The sequence below is a fragment of the Megalopta genalis genome, chromosome 15 (genome assembly GCF_051020955.1).
Source record: "Megalopta genalis isolate 19385.01 chromosome 15, iyMegGena1_principal, whole genome shotgun sequence".
In the NCBI taxonomy this organism is placed as follows: Eukaryota; Metazoa; Arthropoda; class Insecta; order Hymenoptera; family Halictidae; genus Megalopta; species Megalopta genalis.
This window is the reverse complement of record NC_135027.1, coordinates 766,317-785,753: the sequence shown is the minus strand read 5'-3', so window position 1 is coordinate 785,753 and position 19,437 is coordinate 766,317. Positions and strand designations below refer to the sequence as shown.

The window sequence follows — 19,437 nt, the reverse complement described above, 5'->3', positions numbered from 1 at the left end:
CTAGATCGGCAGAGATTGCTTCTTATCTGACGCCCCGCGTTTGACGTAGTCTTCGGTCTCTCTCCCGGAGACGCTGCGCCTCGAGCTCGATTAATTGTCTCCCGGTGAAACGTATTAATTAGACGTCGATGCGGGGCCAATTGTTTCGGCAACTGTAATAGTGCGTAATTGCTGGATTTAGTTAAGATCCTGTTCTGGTTCCGCCTCAATGGGGTATCTATTAAGGGGCGTTATCTCGGCACTACTGTCTTGATAACTAAATATTCGAGCGGATAGTTCGTGCCACTGTAGGATGAGCTTCTCGGGAATCCTTCCTCGGATTACATTTTCCCTAATCGACGCTCGGATTCGGCACAAAAACGGACGATTTGGGAGGAAGTGGCACGATTTTTCGAGCCTTGCGGCTTGGTTTTATAGTCGTTCGGTAACTAGGGAGAACTAGCGTCGATTAGGGAGAATTTACTGTACCTCCAAGCAGGAGTATTTGTGCTTTTCATTGTTTATTGTTATACAATTTTTTCCACGTTTGTAACGATTCGAGTTCGCTCGGTTATAGAAAAAGAAGAAATATTTCTAGCGCGTCTACATTCGATGCTTTCTTGACACCATTTTTACTGATATTATATTAATTTACTTAATGTTAATTTACTTCCTATTATAGAATTGATCGAATTAATTTTGCGATGACTATAGCAATAATTGAGAAGTGATTATTCGACTGCGAATCTTATGCATTTATGGCAGAATTTAGCAGCAGCCGGTTTAAAATACGATTAACCCCTTGACATACCATTTTCTTCGCGGTTACTGCGATTAGAAATTTTTCGATTGTTATAATTTCTTGGATCAGAAAGAAAATTGATGCCTAAATTTACTTAATGCTTAAATATTGATGACAAGAGTTGAACTCAATAAGTTGTTACTAGAAATTTTCAGGACGAGTCGTCAAAATACGGCAAGGGGTTAAAATAATTAGAAATCGTCAATGTATTATTTCTCATTTATTAAAATTACTACCAAAAGCTATTGCTATTCGGTTCCGGTATCTTTTAATTGACGCAAACGATTTTTATCTTGCATAAAAATCCGCGATATAGCGATCACATAGAAAACATAGAAAACACGGAAAATAATTTTCATTAAAAATTACTGATAAACGTGCATTAACCCCTATGGTAAAAATAATGTTCCATAGAAACAATTAAAAGGTGTCTTTCGACACCATCGGAGTTCGACTTCAAAGCTATTCATTCAGAACAGGCCAGATTCGTCATTACGGAGTCAGGGATGAAACGTTCTAACGTCTTGAACGGAACGGAAAAAACTCGCGGTTTCGGCGAGCTCTAAAGGGAGAAACTTCGCAAACGAAGAGAAAGTCGTTCGACGCCAAGTTCGGCGATCGTGGAGAGCGCAAGCTCTGGTTCGAATGATCCAATGGGGACGGTCGGCGGGAAATCAGCGAGCAATGGGTGGATGGGCGAGCGGGTCGGGCGGGTAGGGACCGCGTTCGGGCGGCAGTCTCGGATACTCGGCAGCGCGGTCCTCGCAGTACCGCGGCAACCCTCAAGCTAAAAGCATCGTGTTCGACTCTCGACAGTGACCCGCGCGTGATACGTGTCGTGAAACGTGAGAACCTCCTTCCCCTTTCGTTCTCGTTCGCTCGCGACCAAATTCGTGCTCGTCCCGTGCCACCTCTGTCTGTCTGTCTCTCTCTCTCTCTTTATCTCTTTCTCTCTTTCTGTCTCTATCTTTTTCTCTTTCTCGGTTTCTCTCCGTTTCTGTCCTTCCCCGTCGCGGCATACACCGTTCGTGTTTTCGCGCGCGCCGGAAACTGGTGATTCTTCGTGGGCCGAACACTCACGTCCAGCGAACGATCCATCGCGACGCGATCGCCGCGAGTTACCACCGGGCTGTGTGTGATATGTGAGTGTGTTCGTTTCTCGGCGTTTCGTCTCCACCGCCGACGATCGCAGAGACTGGTCGAGAGACAGCGAACAGGGACTTACGCGGCTCGGCGAAGGTGAGAATTTTTACCCTAAAATGGTACCGCGATCTGTTTTCTCGAGCGTTCGTATCGGGAGCTCGAGCAACCCCGCTGAATCTAATCGGCCTGGCATTTTGTCGAGAGAGTTCGAAGAGCTCGAAATCGGTCTTCTAGCTTTCCCTGTGCTTCGTACAGTCCGCCAAGGGGTTGCGGTAGCACCCCGATAACCGCGAAGATGTACGCGGAATTGTCTTCGATTTATTATTTATCCGCGCAGCACAGCGGAGGAGTGGTTTCCGCAGTGAACCAGATGTCGGAAATATCGTTGGAATATCGTAACATCAAAAGGGGTTGGTAGACGGCGATAAACTGTTGCATAATGCCCCGTTCATTCAAGCAGTCCTCTGAGAGTGTCTGTATCGTTCTCGGTTAGTGTTTCTTGGAAATGGTCGCGATATTATTTTCAAAGCGGGTCAACAATGCTGCAGACAATGCCGCGTCTTCAGTAGCCAGGAACATCGGAAAGAAAAGCAAAGAGAGAACGTTGGAACACGATCCCAAGGATGAATTCTTAGAACTCGCGTCTCTCTCTCTCTCGCGCGCGCGCGCGAGAGAGAGAGAGAGAGAGAGAGAGATAGCTTCAACCCTTAACTAGGCGCCCGGAATTACACAATTAGGCGCATGGACTCAGCGGTGACACAATACTTATTTGTGAGCTCACGATTTCGCTGAAACATTTCACCGGCCTGTTCCACTTACTGAAATTCATCGGCGAACATTTTTGCTTCTCGGTCATTTATGCGCGACGTTCCAACATCTCCGACGTTTCTCGTCGCCTAGAAAGAACATCGTGAACGTCGTCGGCGACTGAAAACGTCGATCGTGTACGCTCTTGGAGATTGAACCAAGGGTCACCGCATCGATTTTATTGTTTCACGGTGTTCCATCTGACGATAGGGGGGAGGGAGGGTGAGTATGGTTCCACCCCGGCATGGTCAGCCATTTCGCATAAACAGACCCCCGCTAAGGTCCACCTCGGCGCTTGTGCACACAGAGCGAACCGGTGGCACGACGCGACCCTGCCGCATTTTTCGCTCGTCGCACGTCCCGGAGGACTCGCAGCTTTTTTTTCGCGAGGTGATCGACCAGAGGCTCCCCCGCGCGTTGCGTAATGCCGAGAATAGTTGTAACACGGGGAACCGCAGCTGGCGGAGTTCTGAGGTTGCGCTGCCGCGGTAACGAGAGCCAACTCCGCCTCGGCGCTCCTTTTTCTCGAATTTTTCTCTTGCGGCGAGCAGCGGGCTGCTCCGCGGAAGAATATTAGGGGGCAATAATGACGCGGACGGGGCTCGTTCCGACGAATTTCAACCGAAACAGCCGCTGGGAAACGTAATGCAGTTACCGCCGCATGCGCCGGCCACGCTCTTTTCTAGATTTTCTTGGCTCCGCTCGAAATTGATTAGCGAACAACAAGTGTCCGCGAGAAGCATTCCTGACCGTTGCGAAGGGAAAATTCGAGCGAGATCGCGTTTTTCCTCTTTCCTTCGCAATTCATCGAAGAATCGGCCAAAAATGAGCTCCAGTTCGTTTAAAAATGATCGAATTCCGAATAATTAGCTAACACATTTTGTGAAGAGGTTCGCGATTTTTCCACGAACGATATCGTTCTTGGATGAACGAGTTTTTTTTGTCTGTTCTCGGAATTGGTATCAGTTGGAAAACGATTGGAGATTTGTGGCGAACACATTTATGGCGAAAATGTGTTGTTGCGATTTAAAATAGTATAAAGATTGAATCTTCGCTGTGACCCACATTTCTGTTTACGGAGAAGTAAAAATTAACGATTAACGGAGTATGCCTGGAAGTCGGATATCGAGTTCTAATAAAGGAGACGATGTTCTAGAATGCTCGAATTACATCGTCAAATTTTTGGGACTCGATAGCATCGCCGCGAAGCACGGCTAAAACAGATTTCAAAGTCATATAAAAATCATTTAACACGTTGACTGCCATGCGTATTTACAACAAAATCTCCTACAGGCCACCCGTGCCGCTATAGGAAGCGTGCGCTGTTAATTCATATCTGTTTCTGTTCCTGCATGAACAATTGGAATCTTTGCCGAGTACCGAATGGTATAACTTAAAATCTCTGCCCTTATTTTTTTTCGATAATGAAAAGAGATCGGATTGCCCGGAAGGAGAAGCATAAATAAAATTACATCGTCAGATTCTGATTTGAATACTGATAAATATAATCTTAGTGATAATGAATGTTATGAAGATACTATTGACGAGATTTTACGAGAATTGGTCATGGAAGAAGAAAGAAATGTTGATGATACTGAGGAAGCTACAGTTCAAATAAAAGATACGAAATGGACCGATCAGAGGCACGAGCATATCTGAAAAAACAAACAACTTTTTGTCCAAGCTGTCCTGATCAACCTCAACTTTGCAGAGAATGTTTTAATGTTATACACTGCGAATAATTTTTTTAATAAACCATTTTTATAAGAATTCAATAGTTTCATTACCTCCTGTAGAATATTTGTCGAAATATTTTCGGAAATCCTTTGTAAGTAGTCAAATCAGCGTCACCCGAATTACGGGTGACGTGGCCTGATGAGAACTTTTGCTGTCACTCGAATACGGGTGACGCGGCAGTCAACGTGTTAAAAGTGCAGGAACGTTAATTTACATCGATTATAATTTACATATTTAATTTATATCGTCTATTTGCGGATCATCGTCGATCGTAGAGTTCCTATTCGATCGCAGTATTCCCACTGCAATTGTTATCCGGTGCTCTCGCAATGTTTGCCCCGAATCCACGACTCGCCGAAAAATTTGCAAATCGCCATTGTGTCGCACGAGCGAGCCGCCCACTGTCGAATAAACGTCCCGATCGTTTCATTAGGCTGATACACAGCGAGGATGTTTCGGAACAGCGGGTAACAGTTCTAGAGGGCCTGTAAACGAACATAATATATGTAGAGCTCCGGTTAAGAGCATCGCGACGCTGAAATGAATACTATCGAGCGAAACACGAGCGAATGACGGAAGGGCGCCGTTACGGGTGACGTTCTGCGGTTAATTTGCGGATTCGTTACCAAAGGCCTGTAATGTGAAACAATTATGAACCAATTGAAACCGTGTGTCGCATCGATAGACTGCACGCCCACCAGTGCAATCTTTCAGCGAGTTTATTGCTGCTCTCAAACCGGCGGAATTATAAAATGTTCTTTAGACTTTCGTTTTGAATCGGCTTTTCGAAGAAACGAATCGAATGAGAAATTATAATGCCGGGGGAAAAATTTATATAAATTTAATACTAGAAAAGTATAAACATTTTACTATCGAGAAAGGAATGATTTATACTGCTGCTTTATACTGCTATACTTTACTTAACTACTATTATACTGTTTTATATTTTATACTGCTATTTCTGTTGCTTTTATACGAAGCAAGCGACGCAAAATAAATAATGCAGATGTATCTCGGTGACAATTATGTTTAATGTTGCTGTTTCTACGAAAGCTAGACATTGACTCAAGGTTATTTAATTATTTAATTATTGTGGAATAAAACTTGTTCCTTATAGAGCCTGTGCTACTGTGATGAACTACTTTCTCAGCTGCTGTAGGTATATTATCGATAACAATACAATTTTTTTTCATTAAACTTGTGGAACCTATTTTCAGATTTGTCACAGTTGTTGTACATTAAACAGACATTACACTAAATTTCGTGGCATTGGTTCCAACAAAAGCGCAGTGCATAACAATTAGCTAATAACGACGGTAACGGCGTATATTTTCCAATAATAATATAATTAATAGTTATGTATAGTTCATCCGCAAAATATGCGTTCACTGCAACAATTGTGAAAATACTTTCTACGTCCGCTATTTCGCTACGGAACAGTGCCAAACCTGTTCCAGCCGGCGGGAAAGTTCAATTAGAGGATAAGCCGTCTCGCTAACAACGACACCCGAAAAAAATCCGAGCTCTCGCCCGGATCGTTCGGCATCGAAGCCTCGAATTCGGGCTTTCAGCGCGTTTGTCGACGGCGGTGTAGCCTCTTTAACGACGCTTCTCCTTCCACCTCGTCGGAGCGACTTGTTTTCGCGGCGTTCGTCGGCTGGCCCAGTTTTTCTGTTTCCTCTCCCCGGTTCGTTAATGCGTCCGAATCGGGATCCGGATTCGGACGGCACGGGCGCCGATAGTGCGTCGAACGGAATTGATTGCTCGATATGATTAACGAGTTCTCGTGTCGGCGGGACAAGAGCGCGCGAGTTCAGCAGTCGCGCGGAGTCCGCTCGAACCAGATATTTGACGGCGGAAAGGTCTCTATTAATTGGACCGAGCCCCGCGGGGGCTCGGAAAGTCGCGATTTCTCCCTTTTTTTCTCTCTCTCCCTCTCTCTGTTCCGTCGATGTTTGCTTTCGGCGTTGACGTCGTCGCGGAGACTGGCCGATCTACCGGCTGCGACCGGTTACGCGGCTGAAAATAGGGAACCGTGTAACGCCACTATTTCCAGACGCGGCCCCGGCCCCGGTGTATCGTCGTGCTCGATTGCCAATGAAAATTACAGCCCCGCGGCCGGACGGCTCTGTTACGCCGGTTTGTTTATTAGAATTTCGCGAGACCGATTCGCTCGTCGAACATATAGAATCTTCTAATTCGTCCGAAACCAGCGCGTTTGATACACGGCCGCGTAACGTTATTATTAACGCGACCCGATTCTCAACCAATTATTATCCGGCGGAAATTAGAGACAGGACTCTCATTACGATCGCCGCGTTTAATTATCGAAAATGTATTAATTAATTGTTGCAGCCGTGAACTCGTCTGCTTCGCTCGCCCGCTCGCTCGCTCGCTCGCACGCTCCCTCCGGCCGCCCATCCTCGCCGCTTTTATCCGCGGCCGTTCGCGCTCGCCCCGGCGACTTTGCCGTCCTTTATCCCCGCGAATTAACGGCTCAGTATGGAATATCGCATTACGAGCGATATTAAAATCCGCATTATAGCGATGCTTGCGCCCCTGTTGATATTTCCAACGGCGCGTGTAAGCTTCGGTTAACATTCGACGAGTCCGCCTCGATCTCCTATCAATATTTACCTGTCTCGCACATGTAAAGTCTACCGAAAATATATAAATCGAACGCGATTCGGTGCCGGTTGAACGGGATTAACATTGAAATTCTGTCTATTATAATGGGGCGCGACACGAACAGAGCGAACGATCTGCGCAAGAGTTCACATAGCGGCGCGCACTTAAGAGCGCACTTAATACTTTCCTGCCGTTTACTCGTAAGTCATTTTGCTTACTGGTGCGAGCCGAGGTTTTTCGAGGTCATCAACGTGTTTTGATCGACGATGAACTTGAAATTTACTTTCGGTGTGTCGCCGATTGTTCCGCTTCTGTTGCGCTCTCTCTCTCTCTCTCTCTCTCTCTCTCTCTCTCTAATATCGTGATTCAGTCGAGGATCTATTCGGTTGCATGTTTATTAGAAAGTAAATTGCGCGGTTTTGCGTTGCAATCGCGTTGCGTTTGATCGTCGGCTGATGCGACGAAGTGCGGAATAATTTGTTTGTATATTTAATATTTGTAATGATAATTATAATAATATTAATATAAATAGAATAATATAAATATAATATTAATGTTCATATAATAATATTAATATAAATAGAATAATATAAATATAATATTAATGTTCATATAATAATATTAATATAAATAGAATAATATAAATATAATATTAAGATTAATATAATAATATTAATAATTTGTAATAATAATGATAGTACATAATAGCGGTAATAATGGTATATATTAATCGTATAATAATCCTAATAATAATAGCGTATAATAATCCTAATAATAGCATATAATAATTAGACTGCAGATTTTATGTGAAATTTATGTCAAGGATATTTACATAAATCTAAATTGCTAGATTTATCTCATTGGATATTTTTTTAGACTTCTATATAGTAACAATTAGACAACGAATATTCGCGATAAAAATAAGTGGCTGCAACTTGAGTAGGTCGAAAGATTGGAAGATCCGCGCGGCCTTCTAATAATTCAAGACCCAAGTGCGTCGAAATCTTCGCAGATTTCTCGCAGCGATTCGCGGTGCGTCTGCACGGGTCATTGGATATTTAGTATTGCTCGGGGCGTCGGTAATTTGTTAGGCCATTCTGCGGCGATCCGGATGGAGGGTAATAGAAAGGGCGACGTAGAGAGGTCCGCCCCCTCCGCGTACACTTCGGGAACAGTTCGTGACACGTGTTCACCGGCAAAACAGCCCCGGTAGAAGGGTTCGCCGAGCGAAGACGGAGTTACGGTTCCGAGGGAAGTTAACGACTCGCTGGGGAAGAAGTTTCGGGGCCCCCTCCGTATACTTTTAAAACACGCCTCCGCCCGCCGGAAGCGGTCGAAATCGGTCCGGTTCCTCGGTTCGCGTCGCGACCGAACTTTTGTAACGGATTCAGAGGGATGAAGCTCTCGAGGAATCCGATTGAAATTGAATATCCAAAGAGAGCGACCGTGAGGGGGTGAGCGGGAGAGCAACAGAGATGTACGGGGTGGAAGAAAGATGGAGGACGCGGCGATAGAGAGATGAGAGAGAAGGAAGTTCGTCTTCCGCGACTCTGTCTCTCGTCTCTCTCTCTCTCTCTCTCTCTCTCTCTCTCTCTCTTGTCTCTTTCGTCTCTCTCGCTTCCGCCGTTCTTCCGGCTTCGTCTCACTTTATTATTACCTCGGCTGCATTGGGACACAGGTGGCGAGAGGGCGGAGGGGACCCTGCTTATTCTCCTCTCGTTGTAAATCCTGGCTCGGAGCACGGTCTAACCGAAAAACTTTTTCGGGCTTTTTATTCAAACATTATTTAAAGCACCGCGCCGCGGGAAGTATCGCCGCGACTTCCGTGGAATCGCGAAACGTATTGAAACGTACCTTCTCTTCGAAACTTCTCTCTCTCTCTCTCTCTCTCTCTCCCTCTCTCTTCCGCCGCAGAGCATCCTGGGACCCGGGATCGAGCGGATCGACCGGCTATCAGGAATCCTCTTTCGGATCGTTCGAACTGCGAGGATTATTCGTGCGATTAAAATGCAGATTTATCGCCGCGATGTGGAACCTCGAACGACCATAGCGCAGACAAATTTTCTGAATTGGATAATCTATCTTTGAGAGCATCTGCTGCGTCATCGTTTTCTTTTCACTTTATCGAAATCATTCTTGGAGGGGATGGGAACCAGCTCGAGTTAGCTTCCGATTTTTCGGAATCGTTGTTCGGATTGGAACGATTGTTTAATATTACAAACGACACGATCTGCGAAACGAGAATAAAAATGAGAAGATCGATTCCATTGTGGCGATAACTGGACTGCGGATTTTGCGCGCTTGTGCCAAAAAAAAAACAATGGGAAAGCGTGATCGATGTATCAGTTCGAGTTTATTAAAATTGTTAAACGAAGAAAGAAATTCCTTACGATCGATGCAAACAATCTTTATTTTACGTAAAGATCCGTGGTATAGTGATTACTAAATGCGGATTTTATGCGTTTATAATAAAATTCAGTAGTTGAAATTTCATACAATGTAAATGTTAAAAGACCATGAAAATATCTATGCATTATTTTCAACTGAATGAAATTATTCGAGGAAGAAGGAAATTTTTATTTCATTCGTCTTTGGTGCAATTGATGAATATTAGTTCTATTTTCCATAAAGATCCGCAGTCTAGCGACAACCAACTCTATTTAACTTCTTCTACTTGTAAGATACTGGACTAATTTCAGAACAGAAATGTGGCTTCTATGTCCAGCAAGAATTTAAAGTTCCTTCGCAATTATTTAAGATCGCCCCGACGGATGCTTCTTCCTAGGAACATTAACTTATTGTCTCCATAATACTTCCGCTCATGAGCAAGCTGGTAAATCACCGTTGACGAAATAAAACCTCGCGGCACGCGAAATATTGCCGGCGCTACCGGTTACAGATCCGGTTGCCGTCGATCGTTTTATGGTCGAGTGAGAACGGTGCCAGAACTGTTCGTTTTATTCGCGCGGCAGAAACAGAAGCGTCGTTTCAATCCATGTAAAAATCTCGGCGCGTCGTGTACCGAGGGCTCTCTCTCTTTCTCTCACTTTCTCTCACTCTCTCTCGTTCTTTCTCTCACTCACTTTTTCTCTCTCTCTCTCTCTCATTTCTCTCTCTCATATTTCTCTCTCTCATTTCTCTCTCTCTCTCTCTCTCTCTCTCCCTCTGTTACCCTTTCTTTCTCTCTCCCTGTCTCTCTCTTTCACTCACTCACTCGTCGCTTTCCGTTATTTACGTGCCAACAAGTAATCGCGCGGCGCTCGCGACAACTTGTTGCTTACTAGAAAATTCTGAAGTAGCCAGGACCCGGAAGAGAATCATCCCCCAACCCTCTCGACCCTCTCCTCCGCGGGCCGCCACCCTCTCGCCGGATAATTGCGGGGCGGATCGCGTGCACGCGAGGCTTTTTCCAACCCCCGTTCAACCGATTAACAACCGGCCCGGGATTAGCTTTTAGCTTGTCGAGCAAAAACGATTACCCGGCAAGGGCCGAATAACACGTTCCGTTGAGTCGCGGGACCGTTGCGACGAAACGACGGACTTCGTCCTTCTTACTGCTGGTGCGGACGACGCGACAACTTGGTTCATCTTGATTTTATTGCTGTTTCTTCGGAACGCTTCGTCGGGGCCGGAAAAACTTTGCGAACGATCTTTAATTCCTCGCACTACCATTTCTTTCGCTTAAGCGTCTCGATTAGCATTTCTTCGTTCCTTAACGCGTTAAGTGCCGAATATTAACTCGAAAAATTCACGCAATATCAAAGTCATTTAATCAATGAAACGAAAACTAGAAAATGAAAATTGATCATAGGAAATATAGGCTCAGATATTTTGTATTCTACGAAACCTAGCAACATTCAGTTTGTTCAATATATTGCAATAAAAATGAGTTTCGAAAACCTAGTTAAAAATCAGTGTCACCCATACGTGACCCCATATTGTCCCGATACAACGGGACAATTTTCATTTCTTGCGTGCAGAAATAATTTCTTTGATTATGAAAAATTGATTCTTGTCGTAAATGCACAAAATCTGCAGCCCAGCGATAACTAAAAGCAGCTTCGTCCACCGATCGCTTGAAATAATGCTGTACAAAACGATTGATGACAATTATGTCTTCGTTACGTTTCATTCTTTCTTCGCGATGCAAAGGTTATGTCAAGGTTATGCCAAGGTTATGTTATATTAACACTACTTGCACCGATCTTTTGCATATACCTATTTTCGTCAAACTAATTTCACGCAGTATCGCAGTAATTTTATGTAGTACGCCATACTTATCGCAGTACGTTAATAACATCTTATCGCAGTCGATGATTTCGTTCCGTCCCCGAAGAGCGACGAAAAATCTCGGGAAGGGAAATCGTTAGGAAGTAGAAACGGTAGAGCATTAATCGGGGCGAGATTTAGCTTGGGAAAGCTACCGGTTGGATTCATTGCCGGCGTCTTTGGTTGTTTCGCGGAGCAAGGAATTTCCATTGGTCACGAATCACGGCCGGCGGTTTCGCGCTTAGCGCCGGGCGGACAAATTGGAGGCAAACACCGGATGACGGATTCGAGGGAGCGTGTTCCGGATTTTTCCGGGTGCCCCCCTCGCCCCTGGCCCGTCGACGTACTTAGTGCACGCAAGTTAAGGGATGAAATTGGGTCAGCGGCGCCGAGAGACAAACGATCCCGACACGTAAGCGAAACTCGGCTCGTGTGCAGCGTTGTTCGCGCCACGAGATATCCCGGCGAGCGAGGGACGGGCTAATGAAACGCAATGAAACGTACGTAACAAGAGAAATAGAAGGAGAAAAAGAGAGAAAGAGAAAGAGAGAGAGAAAGAGAGGGACAGAGAGAGAGAGATAGAAAGAGAGTGACAGAGGGAGAGAAAAAGAGAAAAAAGAAAGAAGCGGAAAAGGGCGAGAGGGAGAAAGATAGAGGGTAGTTTTCAGTTAGGTGGCTCGCTGCCACGAGCCCGTAGCCGTGGAAACCTTTCCCACCGGTGACAGTAAACGAGATACGACTTCGCTGGTGAAATAACGTACCCGTCCCCGTTCCCGTCTATTTTCGCGCGAAAATATTTCCCCGGTCCCCGAATAATGCAGCCACTCGCCCGTGGATATCCCCCGCTATGCTCCCACGAAACCGTAAGATCTCGGATTGATACGGTTTTGATTCTTATGGCGCCATCGACGCCGAACCGTTTCCCGTTTCTATTTGCTTCCGATCGGACACTCTTTGATCTAGTTTATTTTCACCGGGGCTTTTTAGAGCGGAGATTCCATCCCGGGGACACAGGACCGGGCTTGGATTAGTTCCGTATCACTTTCGCATCTGTTCTACGTTTTCCTCCCCCCGTCTTTTAACTCCCCTCGGAGATTGGAAATTTATGGGCCAAGACGCTTCCCGATTGCTTCGTCGCCGCTGCGTCGCTTGCAAAATGTGGCCGCCGCGAAAGATGAACTTTAGGGCAAGTGTGTCAATCACTGTGCCCATTTTAAAGCGATGTTCATAGTTTTCGACGAATTTTGTAGCTTTTTTTGACCTGTATCGTAATTCTTAAAATATTTTAATTATGTGTTGATGGCTTTTGTATTAGTACAAATTTTTTTGTAATCGAAATACACACATATATATACAGGGTGTCCCGAAAATATCTCGCAATTCGAAAGTGGCGGGTTCCTCGGGTCATTTGAAGCAACTTCTTCCTTTACAAAAGTTTTCTCCGAGGCACCGTTAACGAGTTATTAACGAAAAACAGTGACCAATGAGAGGCGAGCTCGGCTGGCGCGAGGCGACCGAGGCAATGAGCGGAACTAGGCTTCGTGCGCTGGTTGGCTGGGCCGCCTCGCGTCAGCCGTACTCGATTCTTATTGATCACTGTTTTTCGTTAATAACTCGTTAACGGTGCCTTGGAGAACATTTTTGCAAAGGAAGAAGTTGCTTCAAATGATCCGAGGAACCCGCCATTTCCGAATTGCGAGACATTTTCGGGACACCCTGTATACATATATAGATTTATAAACGATATAACAATATATAACAGAATGGACAAAACAGTCCTTGAGCGAGTTACTGTGCCTCGAGATAGATGAAATGTAAATTACTGTAAAGGCACAGTAACTGAAGACAGGGAGAGGAATCTACGGCGTTAAATTGACATCCCCAGAAGACTATCGAAAGTCTAATCGATCGTGTTCACGTTGTAGCGAGGCAAAATTTCGATAAAATTATGTATGGCTCGCGTACACAATGGATGGCCTAATATTTACCGGCGAGATTGGCCATCTATGATGAATGGATAACGTTGATTATTAATCGGAAATTACATCGCGGCGTCGAATGATCCTGTTTATGACGTGTCCCGGCTTTCTGAGTTACGCTACAGGATGTCTCATAACGCGAGCGACCCAGTTCGGCGGGCCAACAAAGCGTCCGAAAGTAATGAAGACAGTTATTATGCGGCACAGAGTAATTCTTCCGATAAGCCGAATGCAAATATTGAAGCACCGGCGTGCGCGGAATTTAACAAGGATTACGACGAATTCGTTGTAACACCGAAAAATATCGAGTACCGGATCAATGGCCGGTCAAACTTCGTACAAAAATTCACTGGTTCGCCGAAGTAAAATCGCCGCGGATAAATTTCGCCGGTCCACCATGAAAAGTTAGCTTCGTCGCGCTAAATTCGCGTAAATCCACGAAATTTTAATAAATACAGCGCGTTTCATTTGCACGATATATTTTTCATAAACATCTCTGTCCGGCAATCAAATATCAGTCGATAAAACACAAAACTCGTTACAGTCCGCACTAAATCAATCTTTAAACCGTAGCCGTTCAACATTTTATATGCAGACCTCCGTTGTACACGATTCCACCGCCGAACCGGTGATAAATACACGCGATAAATCAATACAAACGAAATAATTGAACCATCGGAGGAACGTAGGCCGAGCCAGACCCACCCACCCGCGCTTAAAAAAAATTTAAAAAAACGAACTCCCTTAAACGTAGTTTTGCCGCGCGCAATGTTATCCGTTCCATTTAATATCTCCCTCTCTCTCTCTCTTGGGCGCGCGCGCGAACCGACTAGGTGTATTTAATTTTCACCCGGCCAGCAGATTCATTATCGTTTTCGTTCGCCCATTAATTCGTTAATTAACATTCGCCGATCGGTCCCGATAAGGGAAAAATCCGTTCGAAATCCCGCGTACCAACGCCGAGCATGTTCCCGTGTCCGCCAACACAGGCGAACGGCTGCCGTCTCTGAGATGCGAAATAAATCGGCTTTAAAATTAGCTGAAATTCCATTTCCTCGATGCAGCATTTTTTTCGGGGGTGGGAGGTGGGGTGAGGGCAGAATCTGAATAATTTCGTTACGATCTCCACTCTTTCGTAATCTCGAAGCTCCCCGGCTTATTCGCACGTGAATTAAAATATAATATATTCATTTGCTTGGGTGTCGGACCTCTGCAATTTCAATACTTAATTTATAAATTCAACGAATCCTCGGTCGGCGGACCAATTTCACAATTGTACCATTGACGATGTTTATGATGATTCTGAGATGCGTTCGGCAATTTTTCGAAACACTTTTTCGAAGATATTTCTTGCAGACTTATTTTATTAGTCTTTCTATTGTTCCTGATGTAACAGTAATTTATTTTATTTGATTGCCGAAGAACGAGTAATCAGGTGGACGATTTAAATAATCCGGGTCAAAATTGACCTAGCCCCCGCTTTTCGAGCATTAAGTAAATTGTACCCGTTTAGCGTAGACCGCAGAAGTGATCGTCAATTCGATTATTCGATTATTCAAGTTCGCACACCACTGTGCAGCGTAAAATTGCACATGCACGACGGGCCTGAGTCCCAGGCGTCCGCTGTCCCGGTCGAGAAGCGTCGAAGTTAAGAATCCGATGGGACAGGACTCTCCCGTTCGCTAAGACGCCGAGTTATATTTTAGTTTGCAGGCAGGGGAAAGTAATTACCGAGTTCCCACTGATTCGGCGAGCCTCGGGGACCTGGAAAATGCGGAACTTTCGGACGCACGCGGTTCGTTAACGAGTTGCGTTAATACGCGAGCCGCGCGCGCGCTCGGTTACTCGGGGATATTTGTATTTGTGGAGCGGATTAACACGCTGGCCAACTCTGGACCGAACTTCGGTTTGCCGGCGACTGCCCGACGGAAAGATTCCCCAGTATTTCTCCCCAAATGGTCCCCCAACGTTTCTCATCTTCGCCGAGTAAACTCCCGAAGTTGTCCTTTATGGTTGGAACTCGGCCACATTTTTAACCCGTCAGCCGGGTATGACGAATCATCTCGTCGTACCAAGACGAGATAAATGGGCATGAAGGTGTTTTTCGTTGTGGACATTTTTTAAAATAATACGCGTAAATCGCTACGATCATTTTTCCCAGACATGATTGGAGTCGAAATCGAAACATGCGGATCTGAGAATACTAAGTCGCGATAAGATACGATTCTTTCAGAAATTACTGTACAACGTCTTTTAAATTCAATGTAAACGACAAAAGTATAAAATTTTGAATCGATTCTTTTTGGCAAAATACAGTAATGTCTCTCTAATTGACGCCCAGTTTGCGCACAAAAATGGACAATTTGGGAAGAGGAGATACGATTATTCGAGCCTTGCGGTTTATTCTTACAGTTATAAATTGTCCATAATTATAAAATCGAGCCGCAAGGCTCGAATAATCGTATCTCCACTTCCTCAATTATCCAATTTAGTGGACAATATGAGCGTCAGTAAGGGAGACATTACTGTACAACGCTGGCAATGCGCAAGAAGACTGTAAAAAGGCTTCTTACGTTTAATAAAAATTCGATGACCTAATATAACTCTTTTATCGATAACAGTAGACACATACGTTTCACGTTAACAAATAAAAGACATCAAATATGAGACCAATTTTTCTAAAAACAGCAGAATAATAAAGCACTGGAACTTCGACAATAGCGCGAAACTGACACCAGGGGCGAATAAATGTCACCGCGGCACGAATTTTTAGATAACAGCTTGAAAAATCGATGAAAGATTCACGAATGACGCGTTCATGAAATAAATGAATGCTTTAATGCCTCGCATTATGAACCGCTACGATTTTCCATATTCGATGGAGACAGATCGTCAGAGTTCGGCCGGGAACACCGGCCGCGCATCGATACGCATTTTTCAATTAATTAAACTCCATAGTATCTCGGTGCAGCCCCGCGTTGTTGATCCATGGATTCGTTCGTCCCAAATAATGACCGTGGTAAACGTGATATGACATTTACAAGCCCCCGTCCCGCTTCCGCCAGCGATCCCCGTCGATGAAAAGTTTCACGTTGCACGGTTTCATTTCGTTCGAAACGGATACTGCTGGCTGCAAAACTGCTTTGCAACTTGTCATTCGGCGCCATCGGCACCCACGTTGTTCCCCTTTGATTGCCCCGGGGCTGCTTTATCGCCTCAAGCTTTTTCCCAGTGCACGCCGCGTCAACTGCTTCGCGATTCGGCCGATCGTCCCGAACAGCTCCGAATCCATCGAGGTTTAATGATTCGCGGCCTACGGTCGGATGATTTACCGGCGCTCTAATGGACGGGGCTCAGTTTTCACGGAAACCGAAATCCAGTCTTTTACGCATCAGGTTTGTTGTCGGCCGTTTCGTTATCCGCTTCGTTTTATTATTCATCGGTACTCAACATTTAACGCTGCCGGCCGTCGGCGTTACAAAATTTATAGATTTCCACGCCGCGGATTTCGCGCGTTCGTTGTGCTCTCTCTCTCTCTCTCTCTCTCTCTCTCTCTTTCATTCTCTCTCTCTCTCTCCCAGTGGACAAATCCGATCGTAGTTTAATGCTTGATAAAGTTTCGCGGCCTCGATGGAGGCTTGATGGAGCAACCATATTTCTGTGTGAACCCGGTCCCTGGGAATTAGTACATCAAACTGTATATATTTGCGTAGCCGTCCGCGGGCGCAGTCATTACATTACTTCGTAATTGTGTTCGGAGTGGCCTCTACTGCCGGCTGAATACACACTGATTCGTCATAATATTAGCGGATTCGCGCGAAACCGACGATTCTGCCCGTTATCCGTTCGGCCGCGAAATTAAAAAACAGATAGGTTAAGGGTCCTAGTTCACCGACACATTCAGCATCATTTTTCGTTCACCTATTTACAGATTTTCCGCTGAAATTTACGCGAAAATACAGTTTCTCCAGCGTTTCATATCGCTCGGTTCTTCGGTTATACAATGAAATATTTTCAGAGGCTTCGATTTCATGCGATAGCAATGAAAAATAAAAATAATGTAAATGTCCCAATTACCGATGCTTCGAAAAGCTACTCGGACCAGTTATCGTGACCCAAATATTACTGGTAAGTGCGAAATATTTCTAATTTGTTTCTCTTACGTTTTCGAGTATATTTATACTAAATTAACTCTCTGATAACATATCCAACTTAAATGATACTATTAAAGCATAGCGGAGACTCCCTTAGCTCAACATTTATTTTTACGATATTTTGGTGTCCAAACGTTCTTTTATCTGATCATTGTAATATGTAGATTCATTGTCGTCTATAATATTTTTATATAACGTATATAATAGTAATAATATCTTTAGATAATAGAATATTTTGTTACCAGGATATTACAATAATATTCATTCAGGGTATGAAGACAATCGCTATTTCTACAAATTTGTTCACCCCTCCCCCCACCCCTTACTAACTGCTGCAGTGGGGCAGCTAATAGGAGGGGGAATGTAAACACAAAGGCGCCTTCTTCTCGCGCGAGAACAATACCCCTTATATGCTGCTCTATTCATTCTGAAACTGTACAAGAAATGTTAATGTTTATATTTCCTTCATATAACACCAAGTGATTCTTATTGTACACGAACACTGTTTTAGTCGACTGGAAGCTAATTATTTGAAATCATGACTATTCGCATAAATTCGGTTTCTTCATGGATCCGCTGCAAACACAAAACTTGTGCCTTTCGATAATTTTTTCACAGCTTACAGTAAAATAACGGAGTACTTAAATTTCTTATTCTATACTGTATATACTATAGGATGTCCCGAAAATGTCTCGCAATCCGGAAATGGGAGGTTCCTAAGGTCATTTGAAGCAACTTTTTCCTTCGCGAAAATTTTCTCCGAGGCTTCGTTTACGAGTTATTAACGAAAAACACTGACCAATAAGAGGCGAGCTCGGCTGACGCGCGGCGGCCCAGCCAACGAGTGCACGGAGCCCAGTTCCGCTCATTGGCTCGGCCGTCTCGCGCCAAATGATCTCGCCTCTGATTGGTCACGGTTTTTCGTTAATAATTCGTAAACGAAGCCGCGGATTGCATTTCCGCTAAGGAAAAAGTTGCTCCAAATAACCTCAGGAATCCCTTACTTTCGGATTGCGAGACATTTTTGGGACGCCCATCATATTGACTACTATAATCTCGAATGTTACATTAAAGTATCGTTGTCCAAAATGTCTAGTCATGTTATTGCGATCGTCGTTAAAATAAACGAACGCGACGGTATTTCGGATGTCCTCGATAATTGGCACCCTTGCCCTACTGGCACCGAATATCGAACGGCCTCCGTTTCTAAGAATCGATGCCGTAGATTCGCGAGAACGACGCTCGAGAAATGAAATGGTACAAACGCGTCCGTGACAGTGAGGGAGAGGCGAAGGGCGGGAATAACGGTTAGAAAAACGACGCAGCATCGAGTTAACAAACTGAAATCACAACTGCGCGAGCTGTAAGCGCTGCAACATCGGTTTCGAAGCACCGCGTGCACCGCGCCGTGCCATTTTTGCGCGTATTTTCCGGCCGGTTGGCTCGAAATCGTAACGCTGAGCACACAACCGGGGGCTCTCGCAACTTCGTTCCGGCGTTATAAATCTCGAATATTCGAATACCCGGAAGAATTTCGCGAGCGCGCGCCGATGTTTTTGCCCGATGAAACAGCAAAATTACTTCGTTTACCGACCAGAGAGAGAGGGAGAGAGAGAGAGAGAGAGAGAGAGAGAGAGAGAGAGAGAGAGCAAAGCCCGGCGATCGTTCCGCGAGCGATGAAGCACCGCGTTCCCTGTAAATGATGCTGCCAGCTAGGCGCCGTTTTTTCCCCGGGTCCGAATTCCTCTCGCGGTACTAGCCGCCTCGCCCCTGCACCCCCCGAAAAACACCGTCGCCCGACGCTCGAATCCTCTTACAAAAGCTAGTTGCGCCGTTTGTTTCCGCGTTACTCGTGCCGGGCGGCTTTGCGCGCCGCTTTTTCAAAGAACCGCTAGGCCTTTTCCGGGTCCTTTGACATTGGATCGGAGGAGCATAAGGT

The 19,437-nt window shown here is 45.0% G+C and overlaps 1 protein-coding gene across 1 annotated transcript in view; it reads left to right on the top strand.

The window, feature by feature from the left end:
• The first annotated feature begins 1,531 nt into the window (after positions 1 to 1,531).
• Positions 1,532 to 19,437, top strand: part of LOC117229074 (spondin-1) — a 298,471-nt gene continuing 280,565 nt past the window's right edge. Inside the window, exon 1 of the mRNA XM_033485213.2 lies at positions 1,532 to 2,020. The gene's annotated coding sequence lies outside the window, so the exon portion shown is untranslated. The remainder of the gene's footprint in view (positions 2,021 to 19,437) is intronic.